Source organism: Talpa occidentalis, unplaced genomic scaffold, assembly GCF_014898055.3.
Source record: "Talpa occidentalis isolate TD23 unplaced genomic scaffold, MPIMG_talOcc4v2.1 talOcc4.2, whole genome shotgun sequence".
NCBI classification, from domain to species: Eukaryota; Metazoa; Chordata; class Mammalia; order Eulipotyphla; family Talpidae; genus Talpa; species Talpa occidentalis.
The window spans coordinates 111,714,364-111,733,735 of NW_023602073.1; positions in this window are offsets into that span (position 1 = coordinate 111,714,364).

Here is a 19,372-nt window from a genome sequence, read left to right on the forward strand (position 1 = left end):
AGGAAGAAAGAATATAGCAATTGAAGTCTTTTCAGAACACGCATATAGTCAAGTATACAAAGGCTCGAGTAGAAACATGGATAACCAAAATTAAGGTGCTCAAAATTAAAGATGCTGGTTAATGTGGTGATGTCTATGCAATTAAGTTGTCATGGGAAACGTGTTCACAACAAAACTAGGTAAAAATCTGAATGTAATTAGTTAAAAATAGAATCAAATGCAAGTTACAGTGCTAGATACTAGGAATATGAAGATGAATGAGTCATGATAACTACCCCTTTAAGGAATCTCTAAAGAGGAGGTAGACACAAGTCTTTGCCTAGAGAGGTTGAGAAATGTCTAATAGAGTAAGTTATCTGTGAACAAACAGACTGTAGGAATCAAGTAAATTGTAAGCAAGGCTATAACGTTCTAAGTGGGGTGAATTGCTTGATAAAGAATTGTCAAGAGTCCCTTTTAGGTGTAGGTGCTGAGTGTGGAGGGAGCAGGCTAAGTGATCAAGATTGTGGTGGCGATTCGGTGCTAAACTTAATTTTACTCCACCAACCCCTGCCTTTAGGAATGATGATGCAGAGTCCCTTACCCAGGAGTATTTACTGGCAGCTCACAGTTGAGTCCCTTTCTAGAAACTTCTCAGCTAAAAATTTTTGTATAATACACAGTTTGCGGGGGAGGGTACATTTTTAAAGGTGTAATAAAAGGTCCTGAAGGAAGTTACATGGATTACATAGATAAAGTTAAATGGATTACATAAAGTTATGCTGGGTACTAGGAAACCTGTTAGACTATTGCCAGAGTAGTGAAAGAAATGCTAGGGCTAACAATTCACCAACTTTACTGGCTTGGTACTGACAATCTGGCAATCAGCCACCAGAGAGGATGGAGAGGGTAGGAAAAGAATTAATAGGTCTGCTTTTGTATATGTCAAGTTTAATGAGTCAAAAGATGGATAGTTAAACTCAAATTTGCTTTGCAAGGATTGTGAGCTTATGGGCACATAGCCTTTTGCATAAACTTAAATATAATTTAATAATGGCTTAACAGGTTAAACCAGTGCACCTGTAGGGGATTGGTTAAATAATCTGCACATTAAAACATTGAGGGGGGGCCTCCCTGGTGGCTCAGCGGTTGAGCGCTGGGCTGCCACGCTGCTCGCAGCCTCTGCAGCACCCGTTCGATCCCCGGCCACTGGTGAGGGTCCCACATGGCGCGCAGACCTCTCCCGCCGCCCGCTGCTCCCCTCAGCAGTGTATCTTGTCCATCTGCCTGTTCTGTTCCCTGCTCTGGCTCTGGTGAATTCTTTCACCTTCCCGCGCTTCTGACTGTACCCAGTGCTTGTATAAATAAATAAATATTTTTAAAAAAAAAAAAAGCTATTAGAGGGGCCTCCCTGGTGGCACAAGGGGGTAAGACACAACCTATGAAGCTATCCGAAGCCGCTGCAGCACGAGTTCAATCCCCTGCCATCCAGGGAGCTACCAACATGGCACAGCAGACCTCTCCTGTCTCATCCGCTGCTCCCCTCAGCAGTGTATTTCTGTCAATCTGCCTGTTCTGTTCCCCACTCTGTCTCTGGTGAATCCTCTCACCCCCTACACCTCTGGCATGTACCCCAGTTCTTGTATGCATAAATAAATAAATTTTTAAAGCTACTAGAAACATGAATACAGCAAAATGGCAGGTTACAAAATACATTGCTTTTTATATACAATGAGCAAAAAGAAATGAAGTCATTCACAATAGCTTCAAAAATAAATGCCTAGGATTTAATGAAGGAAGGGACTTAGTGCAATAAACACTATAGCATATTACTAAAGCATTTATATACAGACCTGAAGACAGAAATTTCATACTTGTGAGGAATAAAATGACTAATACTGTAAGTGATCAAAATTGGACAATCCCCATTTAAAAACCAGCAATATTTTTCAAAGATAAGGAACAACAAAAAAGTTGAAAATGAAACCACAAAAGGCCTCCAATAGCAAAAGCAATACTGAGGAAAAAAACTGGCATGTTACCTAATTTTATACTACAATGCATTAGTAATTAAAACAGCAAGGGAATAAGGAAATACCTGAATCAATGGAACAGAATTGAAAGGACAAAAATAAATCCTTAAATATAGCAATACTTAAGACAGTTACGACAATGCAATGTGGAAAGGAGTCTTAACAAAATGGTGCAGGGAAAACTAGAAAGCCATATGTAAAAGAATAAATTTAGATCTCTTTAACTCCATGCACAAAAATAAATTCCAAATGGATAAAAGGCTTAGATGTAAGATTTGTAACATATATAATAGAAGAAAACATTAGCTCTATGTTTCATGTCATCAATATTAAAGATGTTTGGAGAATCTAACTTTACAATGGGGGAAACAAAAACAAATATGGGAATTACCTCAAATTAAAAAAACAGCAAAAAAATGCATAAGATTATAAAAATACATCCTTCTGAATGGGAGAAAATAAGGTGACACAAGGGGTTAGTATCCAAAAACAATATTGTTCAGTTTATCAGTAAAGAAATAACAATTTATATGAAGAGGCAATTCACCAAGTAGGCTATTCAGAATGCTGCAGATAATGGAAAAATGTTCAACATTACTTATAAGGGAGATGCAGGTCAAAACCACAATGAGATATCATCTCATACCCATGAGATTGGTACATATTAAAAAACCCCAACAAGTGCTGGAAATCATGTGGAGAAAGAAAAACCCTATTACACTGTTGGTGGGGATGTAAACTGGTGCAGTAATTATGGAAAGTGATCTGGATGTACCTAAAACTAAAAATGGAAGTACCATGTGACCCTGCAATCCCACTCCTGGGCGTCTATCCAAAAAACATGAAACCATTGACTCAAAAGATATGCCCCACAATGTTTACTACAGCAATATTTACAATAGCTAAGATACGGAAACAAGTGTCCACTGACAGACAACTGGATCAAGAAGATGGAGTATATCCACACTATGGAATACTATTCAGCCATGAGGAAAGATGAAATGGTGCCATTTACAACAAAAAGGAAGGAGTTGGAAGAGTTATGTATAGTAAAACAAGTTAGATAACAAAGACATGTGATCAATTTTTTTTTTTTTAAGATTTATCCATTTATGCATACAAGAGCTGGGGCATAGGCCAGAGATGCGGGGCAGGGGCTGGGGGCGGTGAGAGGATTCACCAGAGACAGAGTGGGGAACTGAACAGGCAGACTGAAATACACTGCTGAGGGGAGCAGAGGGTGAGTCAGGAGAGGTCTGCTGCGCCATGTGGGTTGCTCCCTGGCCAGCTGGGGATCGAACTAGTTCTGCAGAGGCTGCGGACTGCTTCATAGTGCGGAACTTAACCCTGTGCACCACCAGGGAGGCCCCATATGGTCAATTCTTTTCTTACCATGTTGTTAGGTCAACTTAGGATTCTTCTGCGAGAAACATTACGTTTACTAAATGGCACTATGCTTTTTTTTTTTTTTTAATTAGAGGCATGTTTTTATTTATTTATTTGTTTGTTTTGTTTATACATGCACTGGGTACAGTCAGAAGCGCGGGAGGGTGAGAGAATTCACCAGAGCCAGAGCGGGGAGCAGAGCAGGCAGAAGGACCGAAGCACACTGCTGAGGGGAGCAGCGGGCGGCAGGAGAGGTCTGCGCACCATGTGGGACCCTGCTCCGGTGGCCAGGGAGCAGCCGGGGATCGAACCGGCGTCGCAGAGGCCGCGGGCAGCTTCGCAACCAAGTGCTCAACCGCTGCGCCACCAGGGAGGCCCGCACTATGCTTTTGATGTACTATTGCTATCAAGTGTTATAAACAAAAGGAAGCCTCTTTCTATTCAGAAGAATGAGCAAGAGAGTGATACTGAAGACTAATTCGGAAGTATTGGAAGCAACTTAAGAGTCTCACTGCAAAAAGTTTGTCAATTAAATTAATTCACACTAAATAAGCTGCTTTGTGCATTATCTTAATGATATTCCTAAGTTGCTTTTACTTATATGATATAGTCTCAAGGTTCCACTCTGTCAAATGCCTCAAAAACATCTTTCCCTTTGGCTGCTCTTGGAGCTACCAAACAGTTGTCACTGTTAGTGGAGAATGATGATTTTTTAAAGTCAGAGAAATTTTATGTATAGCTCCCACTAAAGTTAAACCATAAATATTTATTGAGTAGAAGTGTATGATAGTGAAAAGGAATAAAAAGTATAAACCCCTGGGCCTCCCTGGTGGTGCAAGGGATTAAGTCTCTGCACTATGAGGCTATCGGTGGCCACTGCAGCACAAGTTTGATCCCCAGCCCAGGAACAACCCACATGGCTCAGCAGACCTCTCCTGACTCGCCCCCTGCTCCCCTCAGCAGTGTATTTCAGTAGATCTGCCTGTTCTGTTCCCCACTCTGACTCTGGTGAATCTCTCACTACCACTACCCCTTCACTTCTGGCCTACACCCCAGTTCTGTATGCATAAATAAATCTTTTTTTAAAAAAGTATAAAATTCTGTGCTCAAAATCTTCCAATATTTCCCCATTTCTCTTTTTCTAGTCTGTCAGTACAATGGGCCATGGGTCTCTATAAGATCTATCTCCTCCCTCTCTAACCTCATCAACTTTCCCTTTGTCACCCCTCTGCAGTAATACTGGCTCCTTCCCAGGCACTCTCAGGACCTTTTCTTGAACTATGCCCTAGAATGCTCTTCCTCTAGATTACATACATAGCTCACTCCCTTAACAACCTTTTTTTTTTTTTAAATTGAGGTAACATTGGTTTACAACACTATATGATTCAGAGGTAAGGGATCACACCCCTTCCGAGTATGTTAACACCTCACCAACCTTTTCATTTGGTATTTAAATACTTCAAAATCTACTACTCTGACCTTCCAATTTAAATTGTAACTTGATCCCAAAACCATTCTAATGTCCTGGGCTCTTTTTTTTTAATTGTTATTTTTTCCATTGGACAGGAAGTAATTTATTATGTTTACTGTTTGCTGTCTAGCAGCTTATACTAGAATATAAAACTGCAGGCAGGGGTTTATGCATTGATTATTCTCAAGTGTAGAGATAGACTTATAAGAGGGTCCCCAACAATTCCACATTGATAGGGCTGATTTACATAGCCAATAGGTAATGTAGATATTACAGAATATGACTCCCCAAGACAGGTCATGAAAAGCATCTTGGATGTAAATGCTCCAGACCCAGATAACTGCACTCCTAGACAATATCTTGACTGCAATCTCATGACATCTTACCCAGAATCACCCAGTTAAGCTGCTCCCAGATTGGAGACTTATAAAGATTGTAAGAAAGTTTGTTGTTTTATTTTTTTAAATAATAAATTTTATTTTTATATTCCCCATACAATTGCAACCCCCCAATTTTGACCCCAATCCCTCCCCTCCCACCCCTGACCCCCCAAAAAGTGTCTCTGGTTCATAGTTGTTTGTTGATTTTGATTTTCACTTTGAAAGTTTGTTGTTTTAAACTGCTAAATTTGAGGACAGTTACATGGTGAAGATAGCTAATGTACCAAGTATGCAGAATAGATATCTGGCACCACATTTTAATTAATAAATACAAGAAGAAAAGAACAAAACATCCAAACATAACCTGATTTTCACCAATATTAGTCAGGATTGTTGTAACTAAACAGAAAACAATGTGGTCTTTCAAGAAAATGACATTAAATAGGCAATGTTAAGGAAAGAAGCTGAAGAATGGATGGAACAGGAGTACTACTTAGTGAGAGGAAAGCTATTCCGAATACACGCCCATCGTTTATTGCCAATCATATCTTAAACTCAAGAGTTCCTTATGCGGCATGCAGATTAAATTTTGAGCACTAACAAAGTATTCTAGGGTACCATTGCTGCCATTTTCTCTATACAAATTATAAAGATATTTATATTTCTTTTCTAATAGTTGAAGGCAAAACTCTATTATTGACCAAGATGGTATAATAAGGAAAGGATTTAGCTTCTCACTTCAAACAACTAAAAAATAACTGAGTAATACATGCATATAAAAATAAAAGAAATAAAGGTGAACAACCAGCTACAAAAATAAGTGAACTCCAAGGGAAGGGATAGAAGCAGGTAAACAATCATCCCATTGTGCTGTGTGAAAAGACTTCAGGCTGCAGACACAGAATGGTCAGACTCATTGTTTCAAGAATATCTATAAATGACAAGCACAACAAACAAAATTTTCTTAAAATCAGTGATTAAAAAGATCTTTTTAAAAACAGAGTAGGGGGAAGCAAAGAGGCCTCCCTGGTGGGGCAAGGGTTGAGGTCTCAGTGTTTTCAAGCTATCACCAGCCACTGCTGCATGGGTTCGATCCCCCACCAGGGAACTGACCCACATGGTGCAATAGACCTCTCCTGCCTCACCTACTTCTCCCCTCAGCAGTGTATTTCAGTGGGTCTACCTGTTCTGCTCCCCACTCTGTCTCTGGTGAATCTCTCACCCCCCCCCACACCTCTGGCCTACACCCCAGTTCTTGTATGAATAAATAAATAAAAATAAATCTTTAAAAAAAATGGTGGGGTGGCTAGGAGGGAGGGAGACTTATTACCTTCAGAGGAACAAAGATGAAGATGATAGCAGATAATTTGTCAGAAACAATGCCAACCAGAAGACAGTGGAGCACGATGTACACACTTTTTAGTGTGTGTAGCATATTGTGTGTCAGTTATACCTCAATGAAGCTCTTTTAAACCCTTAAATTTAAATTATCTTCAAGAAAACTAAATTTTTAAACCATGGTTTCGTCAAATTGGCTACCTTACGTCTTGAAAGAATAAGGGGTTTCTGATGCATATTTTATTCGGGATGGAGTGGATCAACTCAGTTTAAAATATAATAAAATACAGTACAAACTGTCATGGACAGGGTTAGTTGGTTCTACAAGAAAGCACAAAAACCCTGAAGCCTATGGGTGGAGGTTACTACCACCTGAACCTGTTTCAACAGGGTGTCTATTGTGTGAAGTGAAACTGCCTTAGGCATTTTTTGAAACCTTATCTAGAGAATTGTGATAGCTGAGGATTTTTTCTCACATTAGCCAAAGGCCAAAATATTTCAATCTCCTTATTTTTAAAAGCACCATAGTTTTTGTTGGTTCCCCTACACTATACACATGCAGACACTTTAATTGTTAAATTTGGTAAAAGTTACAACTTGGAGAAAGCACACTAGTGTGTGAAACATTAAAAATTTGTGGCTTTTTTCTTTATAAAACCTGTATTTCTAGGTTTTTGCTAATTTTTTATTTAGTACTTATCCATAATATGCTCAATAACTGAATTAATTAAAATGCAAATAATTGAAAGGATGTAAAGTGAAGTCACTCTCCTATTTCTGTTCCAAACCTACCTAAATCCCCTCCCCAGGGGCAAGCAGTTTTGCAAGTTTCTTGTATGAACCACCAGAAAGTCTACCCATATGCAGGCAAATACACACATACACACAAACACACATGTGTGTCAGTACATAATATAGTTTCTGCAACTCAATTTAAAAAAAATAATTATACTTTCTAAATAGCACAATCGTGTTGAAATTCAATTTTGCCATTTCCTTCCTATCCTTGCCTCTGCTTCCATCTGCTTTCTCTATAAACAACCAGTATTCCCAGTTTTATGTTTCCATCTAAACACAGTCTTTATATATGTAACCAGGTTTTTACTAATAATGAAATCTTTCTCCTTAAATGCAGGACTTTGCCTATTTGGTTCACTGTTTCTTCCCTAGCATGTAACACAGTTCCTAGTACATAGTAAATGCTCAGTAAAGTGAAATAATATAAACACAGACCTCATCTTTATCTCACTAATCTCTCTCATCTCCATTTTTCAAATATATTAGCAAATCCAATTGATTGTCTCTTGGGCTGTTTTATTCCTTCCTCACTTTTTCTGTGATCACAGTCCAAATTCAGAGTCTAATCTCTGTGGGCTTCAGACTACTACAACTTCCTAAGGAACATTCCAGCTGTCTGTCACATGGGTAAATAGCTCTACAAAAAGAAAGCTGTTACAAATATCACATAATGGGTAGGAACACCAGGTTTTGAGTCAAAATACCCAAGTTCATATTCCAGTACTGCCATTTAGAAGCAATGGGACCTTGGGAAAAACTTTAACAGATCTTTGCCTCAGTTTCCTTACCTGTACAATAGAGATAACAGTGTCTCATTCATAGGGTTGTTGTGAGATTAATGGGCTGATAGATGCACTGGGCATATATTTATTGTTCAATAAATGTTAGCTATTATTAAAGCACAGTTCATCCTCCTTAAGCACTGTTTTGAATACATTAAATGTCTCTTTTCATAAACCTTTAAAGCCAACTCCTCACAGAAATTGCACATTATTGGGTTTCACCAGAGGCACAGCAGGTTGAACGACTGGCTGTGAAGCTGTCTGCAGCCTCTGCATGCAGGTTCGATTCCCGGCCAGCCAGGGAGAAACCCACATGGCGAGCAGGCCTCTCCTGTCTCGTCTGCTGCTCCCCTCAGCAGTGTCCTTGGTCCATCTGCCTGTCCTACTCCCTGCTCTGTTTCTGGTGAATTCTCTCACCCTTCCGCACCTCTGACTGTACCCCAGTTCTTGTATAAATAAATAAATAAATAAATAAATAAATAAATAAATAAATAATCTTAAAAAAAAAGAAATTGCACATTATTTACATTGAATCTTAAAATGTCTTACCAATTTAATTCCTCCTTTTTAATTATTTTTTATTTTATTATTTTTTACAGATTTATTTATTTATGCATATAAGAGCTGGTGTGCAGGCCAGAGATGCAGGGTGTGTGTGTGTGAGAGGATTCACCAGAGACAGAGTGGGAAATAGAACAGGGAGATCTACTGAAATACACTGCAGAGGGAAGCAGTGGACAAGTCAGGAGAGTTCTGCTGCGCCATGTGGATAGCTCCCTGGCCAGGGATCAAACTTCGTAATGTAGTGGCTGTGAATAGCTTCATAGTGTTGTGTCTTAAACCCTTGTGCCACCAGGGAGGACCCTACTTCCTCGTTTTTAAACCAGTTTCTTAACCTGCTGTGGCATGTGAACTCTACTCCAGTAACTCAGCTGACCTAGTATACTCATTGAGTGATGCACATTTGCCTCAATTTTTGCGTAGTACCATCGCTTCTTCCTAGTAACCATTGTGTCTTGTTTTTTTTCCCCCTATTTTCCTTCCTCTCTCTTCTTCCTACCATCAGCCCTTCTGTGACTACTTCTGGCTCTGAGTATAGTAACACAATTATTTATAACATACAACATTTGTATTTCTATACTATATAATTTTCAATTCTGTGTATCCAGATTAGCCCATTAAATTATACTATACTCAAAGCTGCTGGCCTGTTCCTTTGTTACTCTTTGTACAATATGTTCACAATTAACTCATGGAAAAAAAATTTTGATTTTTCTCTCTCTCTCTCTTTTTAAATATTTGATCCGTCTCCAAAATCTGGCTTCCAGGAAAAGTAAGACAATAAAATACAGAGAAAGCAATGCCTGGGTATGAGCAGACAGGCTTCAGGGGCCCTGAGGGAGGTCTGGACCAAGGAGAACAGGAACAAAGCTGCCACCCCCAGAGCACTTTCCTCCTAAGAAAACACAAGCCTGAAGCTGTCAGCTGATCTGAATACTAAGAGTAAGTCACATATTGTTGATCAAAATGATCATCAATAAGATATTTACTAATTGCCTTCTTTGTTGAAGGGACCATGTTTACAGAACACAAGGAGACTTTGAACTCTTCTGCCCTGCAACAAACTGAAAATCTAATGTGATGGTAATTTCAGTATGCTACCCTATATATGCGAAACTACTCAGGAGGAGCAACCAATTAACTAGCTTTGGAGAGGACAAATGTGATCTGACCCCTAGAGAAAGGGTAAAATGATTAATGTATATAAGGAAAAACAAATACTGTAGATGGTAGATACTATATAAATATTATATTCTTCAACATAAAATGCCATTTTTTAAAAGATTTATTTATTTATTTCATACAAGAACTTGGGTGCAGGCCAGAGGTGGGGGGTGTGAGAGGATTCACCAAAGACAGAGTGGGGAGCAGAACAGGCAGATCTACTGAGATACATTGCTGAGGGGAGCAGTGGGTGAGACAGGAGAGGTCTGCTGCGCCATGTGGGTTTCTCCCTGGCTGGGGATTGAACTCATGCTTCAGAGGCTTTGGATAGATTCATAGGTTGTGTCTTAATAACCCCTTGCACCACCAGGGAGGCCCATGAAATGCCATTTTTTAATATATGTACCTTTTTTAGTCATTGATTTTACGTAACTCCCTAGTTTATTTTACATAACTCCCTACTTTACATAACTATGTAAGTTTAGTGAAATGACATTTAAAAACTAGGTTTCATTATGATTTTATAGACAAAAAGCTTATTCAAATGGTGTGTACAAAGTATGTACTATCTGCAAAATATCATGCAAGCTAGAGTGGGATATAGACCTGAATAGGGTGTGTGTGATTCCCCGAAATGACAATATAGTGGGGAGTACTAACTTAAACACCTGACTGCTACATGCCCAATGAAGGAAGCTCAGTGAGCTAAAGCCCCAAGGCAAGGACAAAGATTTCCTGACCACCACACTGTTGCTATCTCTGGAACAAAGCAAATCCTTTTTAATGACAAGATTTGCCAAAATATTCTGTTTGTAGATGGAATCAGGTGGCTGGCAAAGTGCCTGTCCCTGTGCTGCTGAAGCCCTCTGACTACAGTACAGAATGGTGATAGTGGGGATAACTTCTATCATCATCCTTATCCCAACTAATGATTCTCATAGGAATTGTTTTTTTTTTTCCCCAATTCCATGTCTCAGCCACCAGAGTTTACTTTTCTTTTCTTTTTCTTTTTTTTCCTGAAAAAGCCTTAAGCAAACTGTATAGAAAGGACCTTGATATTATCTAATCCAATCTTCTAATTTTATCAATGAGTCTGCTGAAGTCTGTTGAAGAACTTTTTTTTTTTTTAAAGAATTTATTTATACAAGAACTGGGGTACTGGGCAGAGGTGCAGGAGGGTGAGAGAATTCACCAGAGACAGAGTGGGGAGCAGAACACACAGATTGACGAAATACACTGCTGAGGGGAGCAGCGGGAGAGACAGGAGAGGTCTGCCGCGCCATGTGGGTTTCTCTCTGTCCAGCCGGGAATTGAACCCGTGCTGCAGAGGCTGCGGACAGCTTCACAGCGCTGTGCTCAACCCGCTGTGCCACCGGGGAGGCCCCTGTTAAAGAACTTGCTTTAAGATCATTAGAATTTTTCCTTCGTTCATTTCTTTAATAAGAAAGGCACCTAAGCTTCATGTTGTGATTTGTCATTTTTGGACATTTCTTAAACTTCCTATCATGACTAGGATAGGACATCTTTGACAGAAAGTGGAACTGATATAATTAAGTGCCCTGGAAAACTTTTGCTGTCCTTTCCACATCCCCATTAGCAGTGCAATGTTTTATTTTCATGTGAGTTGAAAAAGAACCTTTGTTAGTTCCCCACAGAGAACATCAATACTCCCAGCCACAATAATACATAAGAACTTTTAAAAAATATTTTTATTAGTATAATTAATCTTTCCCCCAAGCTTCAGCTTTAAATGACACCCAATTGGGTTTGGTAAAATACTTCTGGATAGAAACACATGTGGTTTTAATGTTAGGACCATTAGAATCGAGGTTGCTTTGTTCCCCTAAGTCTGTCCTTTTTTGCCCCTATGTACTGAATCTTTACCTGAAAACTGGAATTTTGCAATAAATTGTTCCAATTCATCAAATATATATATATAATCTCTTACAAAGTGTACTTTGCTTGACACCAAAGGACACAGTAAGTCACAAATAATCCTATACTCTCAAATGGCTTACCAGATAGTAGGCAGTTTGTCATGGAACACAAGTTCATGAAAGATGAATAGATGCTGGGCCTCCCTGGTGGTGCAGTGGTTGAGCGCTGGGTTGCGAAGCTGCCCGCAGCCTCTGCGGCGCCGGTTCGATCCCCGGCTGCTCCCCGGCCACAGGAGGAGGGTCCTACATGGTGCACAGACCTCTCCTGCCGCCCGCTGCTCCCCTCAGTAGTGTGCTTCGGTCCTTCTGCCTACTCTGCTCCCTGCTCTGGCTCTAGTGAATTCTCTCACCCTCCCGCGCTTCTGACTGTACCCAGTGCTTGTATAAATAAATAAAAATAAATCTTAAAAAAAAAAATGAATAGATGCTGTTCACTTTACCACAATGTGAATCAAATATTTTTCCTTTTTCCTAAAGTGAATCTAAAGTTATCAGGGGGGAGGCTCCCTGGTGGCCCAGGAATTAAATCTCACCTGAGTTCGATCCCTGGCCAGGTAGCTAACAAATCCACAATATGGCACAGTAGACTGCTCCTGTCTCACCTGCTCTCCCTTCAGCAGTGTATTTCAGCAGATCCACCTGTTCTGTTCCCCACTGTCTCTGGTGAATCGTTTCATCCCCTGCACCCTTGGCCTACACCCCAGTTCTTCTGTGCAAAGATAAATAAAATTTAAAAAAATAATGAAGTTATCAGAGGCTCTGGAGAAGCCACTGTTGCTGCCCATTTGTGTTCCCAAGCTACCAGAGTGACTTCCATATAGAAAATTCTGTGATGAAGCCTTCCATAGAAGTTCTGTGGTACTGAAGCAAGAACCTCCCCACTTAAAATAAACAACAAAGAATACCCAAGTGTCTGAGTATACATCTGAGAAAATAAATATAAGCAAAACACAGTGTAAGAGAATCCAGTTAAGATGATATATTGTGGGGTACATGGCTCTTAGTAAAGCTGTCATTTAAAAAAAAGAACAAGGTGAAACAAAATAAGAAGGCCCAATGAACTCCTTAATCACATTCTTTCTTTTAAATACTGGAAAATTTTTGTTTAATATTGGATGCTCTAATCCTTAACTAGTTGCTATCCTGCATCACTCAACATACAAAAAGAAACATTATGTTTGTGAAAAAAATCACAGCTTCATAAATCATAGTGCAATCTAATGAAACTGCATCATCAACTTTTAAATTTATTTCCACATTCATGAGCACATAAAAGTATCATATACCAGGGGTGCTTGATAAATAGTCAATGACACTAAATTTCTATAGTAGAGAATAGATTAGTTGGGTTTGTTTGTTGTTGTTTTTATTTTTTTTTAAGATTTATTTATTTATTTATACAAGCACTGGGTACAGTCAGAAGTGCGGGAGGGTGAGAGAATTCACCAGAGCCAGAGCGGGGAGCAGAGCAGGCAGAAGGACCGAAGTACACTGCTGAGGGGAGCAGCAGGCGGCAGGAGAGGTCTGCGCGCCATGTGGGACCCTCCTCCGGTGGCAGGGGAGCAGCCGGGGATCGAACCGGCGCTGCAGAGGCTGTGGGCAGCTTTGCAACCCAGTGCTCAACCGCTGAGCCACCGGGGAGGCCCTGTTGTTTTTACTGGTAGTGTTTTGACTATCAGCACAACAAAAATTCTTTTTTTTTTAAGATTTATTTATTTATGCATACAAGAACTGGGGTACAAGGCAGAGGTGTGGGGGGTGAGAGGATTCACCAGAAACAGAGTGGGGAACAAAACAGGCAGATTGACTGAAATACACTGCTGAGGGGAACATCGGGTGAGTCAGGAGAGGTCTGCAGCACCATGTGGGTTTCTCCCTGGCCGGCCGGGGATCGAATTCATGCTGCAGAGGCTGTAGACCACTTCATAGGTTGCGTCTTAAACCCTTGTGACACTAGGGAGGCCCTCAGCACAACAAAAATTAAGTGCAGGGCCTCCCTGGTGGCGCAAGGGGTTAAGACGCAACCTATGAAGTTATCTGCAGCCAATGCAGCACAAGTTTGATTCTTGGCCAGGGAGCTACGCACATGGTACAGCCGACCTCTCCTGACTCACCTGATGCTCTGCTCAGCAGGGATATTTCAGGCCTGTTCTGTTCCCCATTCTGACTCTCATGAATCCTCTCACCTCCCACACCTCTGGCCTGAAACCCCACTTCCTGCATTCATAAATAAATAAATCTTTAAAAAATTAAGTACAGGGCCTCCCCTGGTGGCGCAGTGGTTGAGCGCTGGGCTGCGAAGCTGCCCGCAGCCTCTGCAGCGCTGGTTCCATCTCCGGCCCCTGGGTGAGGGCTCCACATGGGGCGACAGACATCTCCTGCCACGCCCGCTGCTTCCCACAGCAGTGTATTTCGTCAGTCTGCCTGTTCTGTTCCCCGCTCAGGCTCTGGTGAATTCTCTCACCCTCCAGCGCTTCTGACTGTACCCAGTGCTTGTATAAATAAATAAATAAATCTTTAAAAAAAAATTAAGTGCAATTTATTTGTATTCACATTATAAAATACTTATCTTCAGACATTAATTAATCAAAGCTACACTGTCACCGGAAAGATGTTAGTAACCTCACAAAATTAGGCACTACTAAAACAGTAAGTCATAGTCTATTCATCTGATAAGAAGCAAGTTTCACATTGAGGAGCACAGAATGATGAAGTTAAAACAAAGCTTTAGGCATCCTTAACAGAGTTGTCCTTTTAAATATGAGAACTAGGTGTGTTCCAAAGATACGTTCTTAAAACCAGGAACAAGGGTAAATTGTTGCTTAAAAAGAATTGTTGCTGTACAACTTTCTTGCTTATAGAGATGTGCCTGGCTTACATCAGTCATTTTACTCTCTATTTATGCTGATGTATATAGTGATGACAGCTAACTTCCTACAAAAGTGTTCTTTGTTCAAAAAGGATGACACTGGAAATCGAGTTTGTTTAACTAAACACCAACTATTTTAAGTATTATGTTGGCTCTCTGTTCCCTTTGCTACGCAAAGCTCCTGTGGCAGTTTTAAGATGAGGTCACCTGTGTTAAATTGTCCGTTGTCTCCTTAACATGAACTCACACAATCTATATTTATTGCTCTTGGGGGAATCAGGATTCATGCGGAGATCTGGACAAAATGTGTTTTAAAGGTGACAAGTGAGGGCCTCCCTGGTGGCGCAGCGGTTGAGCGCTGGGTTGCGAAGCTGCCCACGGCCTCTGCGGCGCAGGTTCGATCCCCGGCTGCTCCCCGGCCACCAGGGGAGGGTCTCACATGGTGCGCAGACCTCTCCTGCCGCCCGCTGCTCCCCTCAGCAGTGTACTTCAGTCCTTCTGCCTGCTCTGCACCCCACTCTGGCTCTGGTGAATTCTCTCACCCTCCCGCGCTTCTGACTGTACCCAGTGCATGTACAAACAAACAAACAAATAAATAAATAATAAATAAATAAATAAATAAATAAATATACATGCCTCTTTAAAAATATATTAAAAAAAAAGAAAAAAAAAAAGGTGACAAGTGGACCCTCCCTGGTGGCACAAGGGGTTAAGTCTCAGCACAATGAAGCTATCTGCAGCCACTGCAGCATGAATTCTATCCCCAGCCAGGGTGCTGACCCACATGGCACAGCAGACCTCTCCTGTCTTCACTGCTGCTCCTCTCAGCAGTGTACTTCAGTAGCTCTGCCTGTTCAGCTCCCCACTCTGTCTCTGGTGAATCCTCTCACCCCCCACACCTCTGGCCTACACCCCAGCTCTTGTACACATAAATGAATAAAATAAATCCATAAAAAAAATCATAGAGGTGACAAGTGAAAGGGTTTCCTTAGTACTGCATGTATCCTCTAAATAGAATAGATGTTAATGAATGTTAATATCATTTGGATGACAATGTAATATGAGCAAGAAAGAGAAACTTCTTAAAGACTTATTTGATACCCTCCAATCGCATTCCAGTGTCAACAAAAAACAGCTAACACAGTAATAAAACTACAGAAGACAAAATGGACTCATTCCTTAGCAAGTTCAGAACAGATCATTTTAAATCTCGAATTTGATCATTTGATCCTTCATTTATAGGCAAACGCGATCTTATTTTAAATCATTTCCCCACTCTGAAAAGAAATTGCTTCATGTATAGGAGGGGAAATAAGGTGAGAGAGAGAGAGAGGAAGAGAGAGGTCTTTGTTGAGTTCAGCAACTCTCAAATGAGCAAAATATGACTATGTTTTATTCTTGTATTCACTGAAGTGTCAACATTCTTTAGTAAATATCTATTGAGCTAAAAGACTATATTAATTGTTCTTACAGCTAGATTTTTATCTTCCATTGTTCATGTCAGAAGATGCTACAATTTGAAAATGATGCTATCAACAATGATTAGTATCTGTCTGAGTGGGTGTTGCTGAAAAGACCGATACTGGATTACTCTATAGTTGCTGGGTGTGGTATATTTTTTTCACTTAAGATTTAAGGTTAGAAGGGCATCAAGTCTGTAACTTATTCTTAAATGTCTCAGGAAAAAGGTATGTATGGAAATGTGAATGTAAAAATATATTTATGTATAATATTATAATGTAAAGACTGGGGATTCTTTAGAAAGAATTCTTTGCAAATTTGTATAACTGAAATTATATTTTAGAACATTAAGTAGAATTAAGGTTCATGGAAATAAAATATACTTTTGATGAGTGATAAAAGACTAGAATCATTTATAATTGAGATACAATTCATACATCATAACAAAACCATTTTTTAAAAAAAGAATCAACTCAACAAAATATCAGTTAAAATTATGATTCCAAATTATGAAACATATGATTTCATGGAAACTTTAAAAGTTTTTTTATTTTCTGTTTAACAGCAAGCCTTCTAGTACATTATTATAAGATAAAATACTAAAAATTAATTCTTCATGTTTTATACAGTAGCTAGGTTGTCAAAAAAATTAATACTAAAAAAGTAAAACACCAATGGCATTTAAATGTTGAACTTCAAGCAAACTTATCCAATTTTAGCACTTTTTTAATAGCAAAATTAACTAAATTCCACAGGCTTTATTCCTGTTCCAACCACTTCCTCTTTGATCTTAAATAAGTCTCTTAGCCTCTCTGGATCTCACCTCTTCATAAAATGTAAGGAGTTATATAAATTGTCTTAGAATTTCTTTCTTACACTAACAGTTTATTGTAAATTCCTTCTTACAAAAAGGGACATAGAAATTCAAATGTTAAGTAACTTTCCAGAAGTCACATGATAAGGAGAAAGCCTAATTTTAAAAGAGTCTATTAATCATATCCAGCCTGGATACACATTCGAACAAGGAGTCCATTGTCAAAAATCTGTCCTGAATTTCCCAGGCACAACTGTGGTCAAGGATCCATCCTCAACTGATCAGTTGCCAAAGTTCATCTCACTCTATTAAGGGCAGGGGAATGGGGAGTTATAAACTCTCTGGTTTGGTCTTGGGAATGTTTTCCATCTATCAAAGGCTAGCAAATATCCTGGAGATAGGACTAGAAAGGAAGACAAGGCCCTGGAGTCAACATGATCTCCATAGAAACATGGAACAAGAGATGACTTGGCCATGGGATTGGTTGCTACAATAGGCTTTGTGTTTTGTTACCTTCTGTAGTTACCCAAACATTTCCAGGTAAGGAGAAAACATATTAGACTCATTTGAATCCCTGCCCTTTTTATATGATTTTAATTATGGAGAAGCTGTACAGAAGATTGAGTACTGATGGCTAGCTAGCTCATCCGCATGTAGTAAAAGATGTATACTTTCTTTGTGCAGGCTTATCCTGAAATAAGGCAATATCCTGGTTTAATGTGTCTACTTTTCTAAAATAGAAAGGGAAAAAGGAAGAAAAGATAAATTTTGTGGTTTAGGTTGTCTACAATAGACAGACTTTTATAGAAATGTGCTTTTTTGTTGGAAAGTGGATACTTAGAATTCTGATAATGACAATGTATACATAGTATTTACATTGTTCAACTCTGTTCCAAGAACCTTACATATATTGACTCGTTTAATTTTCAGAACAACTCTATGAGATAATTATACTATTCTTCTGTAGCGAGCAAACTGAAGTGCAGGGAGGTTAAATAGCATGTCCAGAATATGCAGTTAGTAAGTAGTAGAGTTTGATGAACCCAGGCATCTAATTACAAGGTCCATTCTCCTAAGTCCTCAGCTTATTTGTTAATCCTGCCTCGTACTTGTGGTAATAGTACTTCAATTTATGAGCGCATCAGAATCATCTGAAACACTTATTAAAAATACATCTTTGGGCCTTACGCGTGTGCGTGAGATCGCGTGCGTGTGCGCACACACACACGCACACACACACACACACACACACACTCTTAGGGGAAACATCACCTTTACTGATTTAGGGAAAGAAAACTCTTCTAAAGGGGGAAGGTATTTGTCTTTATAATTTATTTATGTCCTTATTTATTAAGTGTCCACTGGAAACTCAGAATTATATTAATTTTAAAGCCTATATGTGAAGGTACTTCCTGCCAACAAGGAACCTTTACTTTCATTGCAAAGACTAAATAGTAATACACATTAATTCACCTTTATAATTAAAAGATTGCTTTCTTATCACATATGTGACTTTGGGGTCAACTGACTTTATAGAGAAGAAATAATGTAAACAATGATGACTAAGGGTCAAAAATGAGTGAGGAGTGCCAGTGCAGAGAGAGACCACTCAGCTGAATCACCTACAATGTAATTCTCAAAGTTTAGACTTAGAATGACTTCTAAATTTAAGTTAAGTATTTCCCTCAAGTTCCTTTGAATTAAGCTAGTTTTATATTATTTATTTCACTCATTCATCCATTCATTCAGTAATCTTTTTTTTTAAAGATTTATTTATTTTTATACAAGAATTGGGGTACAGGCCAGAGATGCATGGGAGGGTGAGAGGATTCACCAGAGACAGAGTGGGGAACAGAACAGGCAGAGCTGAAATACACTGCTGAGGGGAGCAGCAGGCAAGACAGGAGAGGTCTATCTCGTCATGTGGGTTTCTCCCTGGCCAGCCAGGAGTCGAACTCGTGCTGCAGTGGCTGTGGATTGCTTCATAGGTTGCATCTTAACCCCTACGCCACAAGGGAGGCCCTTATTCAGTAAATCTTAATCCACCCACAATATTGCACACAGAAGTTTAAAAGGGCACTTAAAATTAGGTTGAGAAAAAAAATACACATACACAAACTATCAAATCAAAATTGTTTGTGAACAATATGATTTAAAGTTGCGTATGGAAATTTATAGAAAAAGTGGAGGAACGGGCAAAAGATAAATGCTCATGGACCTCCCTGGTGACCTACGGTTTAAGTCTCAGTGCTATCACAGCCATGATCCCTGCCAGGGAGCTAACCCATATTTGGTGCAGCAGACCTCCCCCGTCTCACCCGCTACTTCCCTTAGCAGTGTATTTCAGTAAATCCACCCACCTGTCCTGCTCCCCATTCTGTCTCTGGTGAATTCTCTCT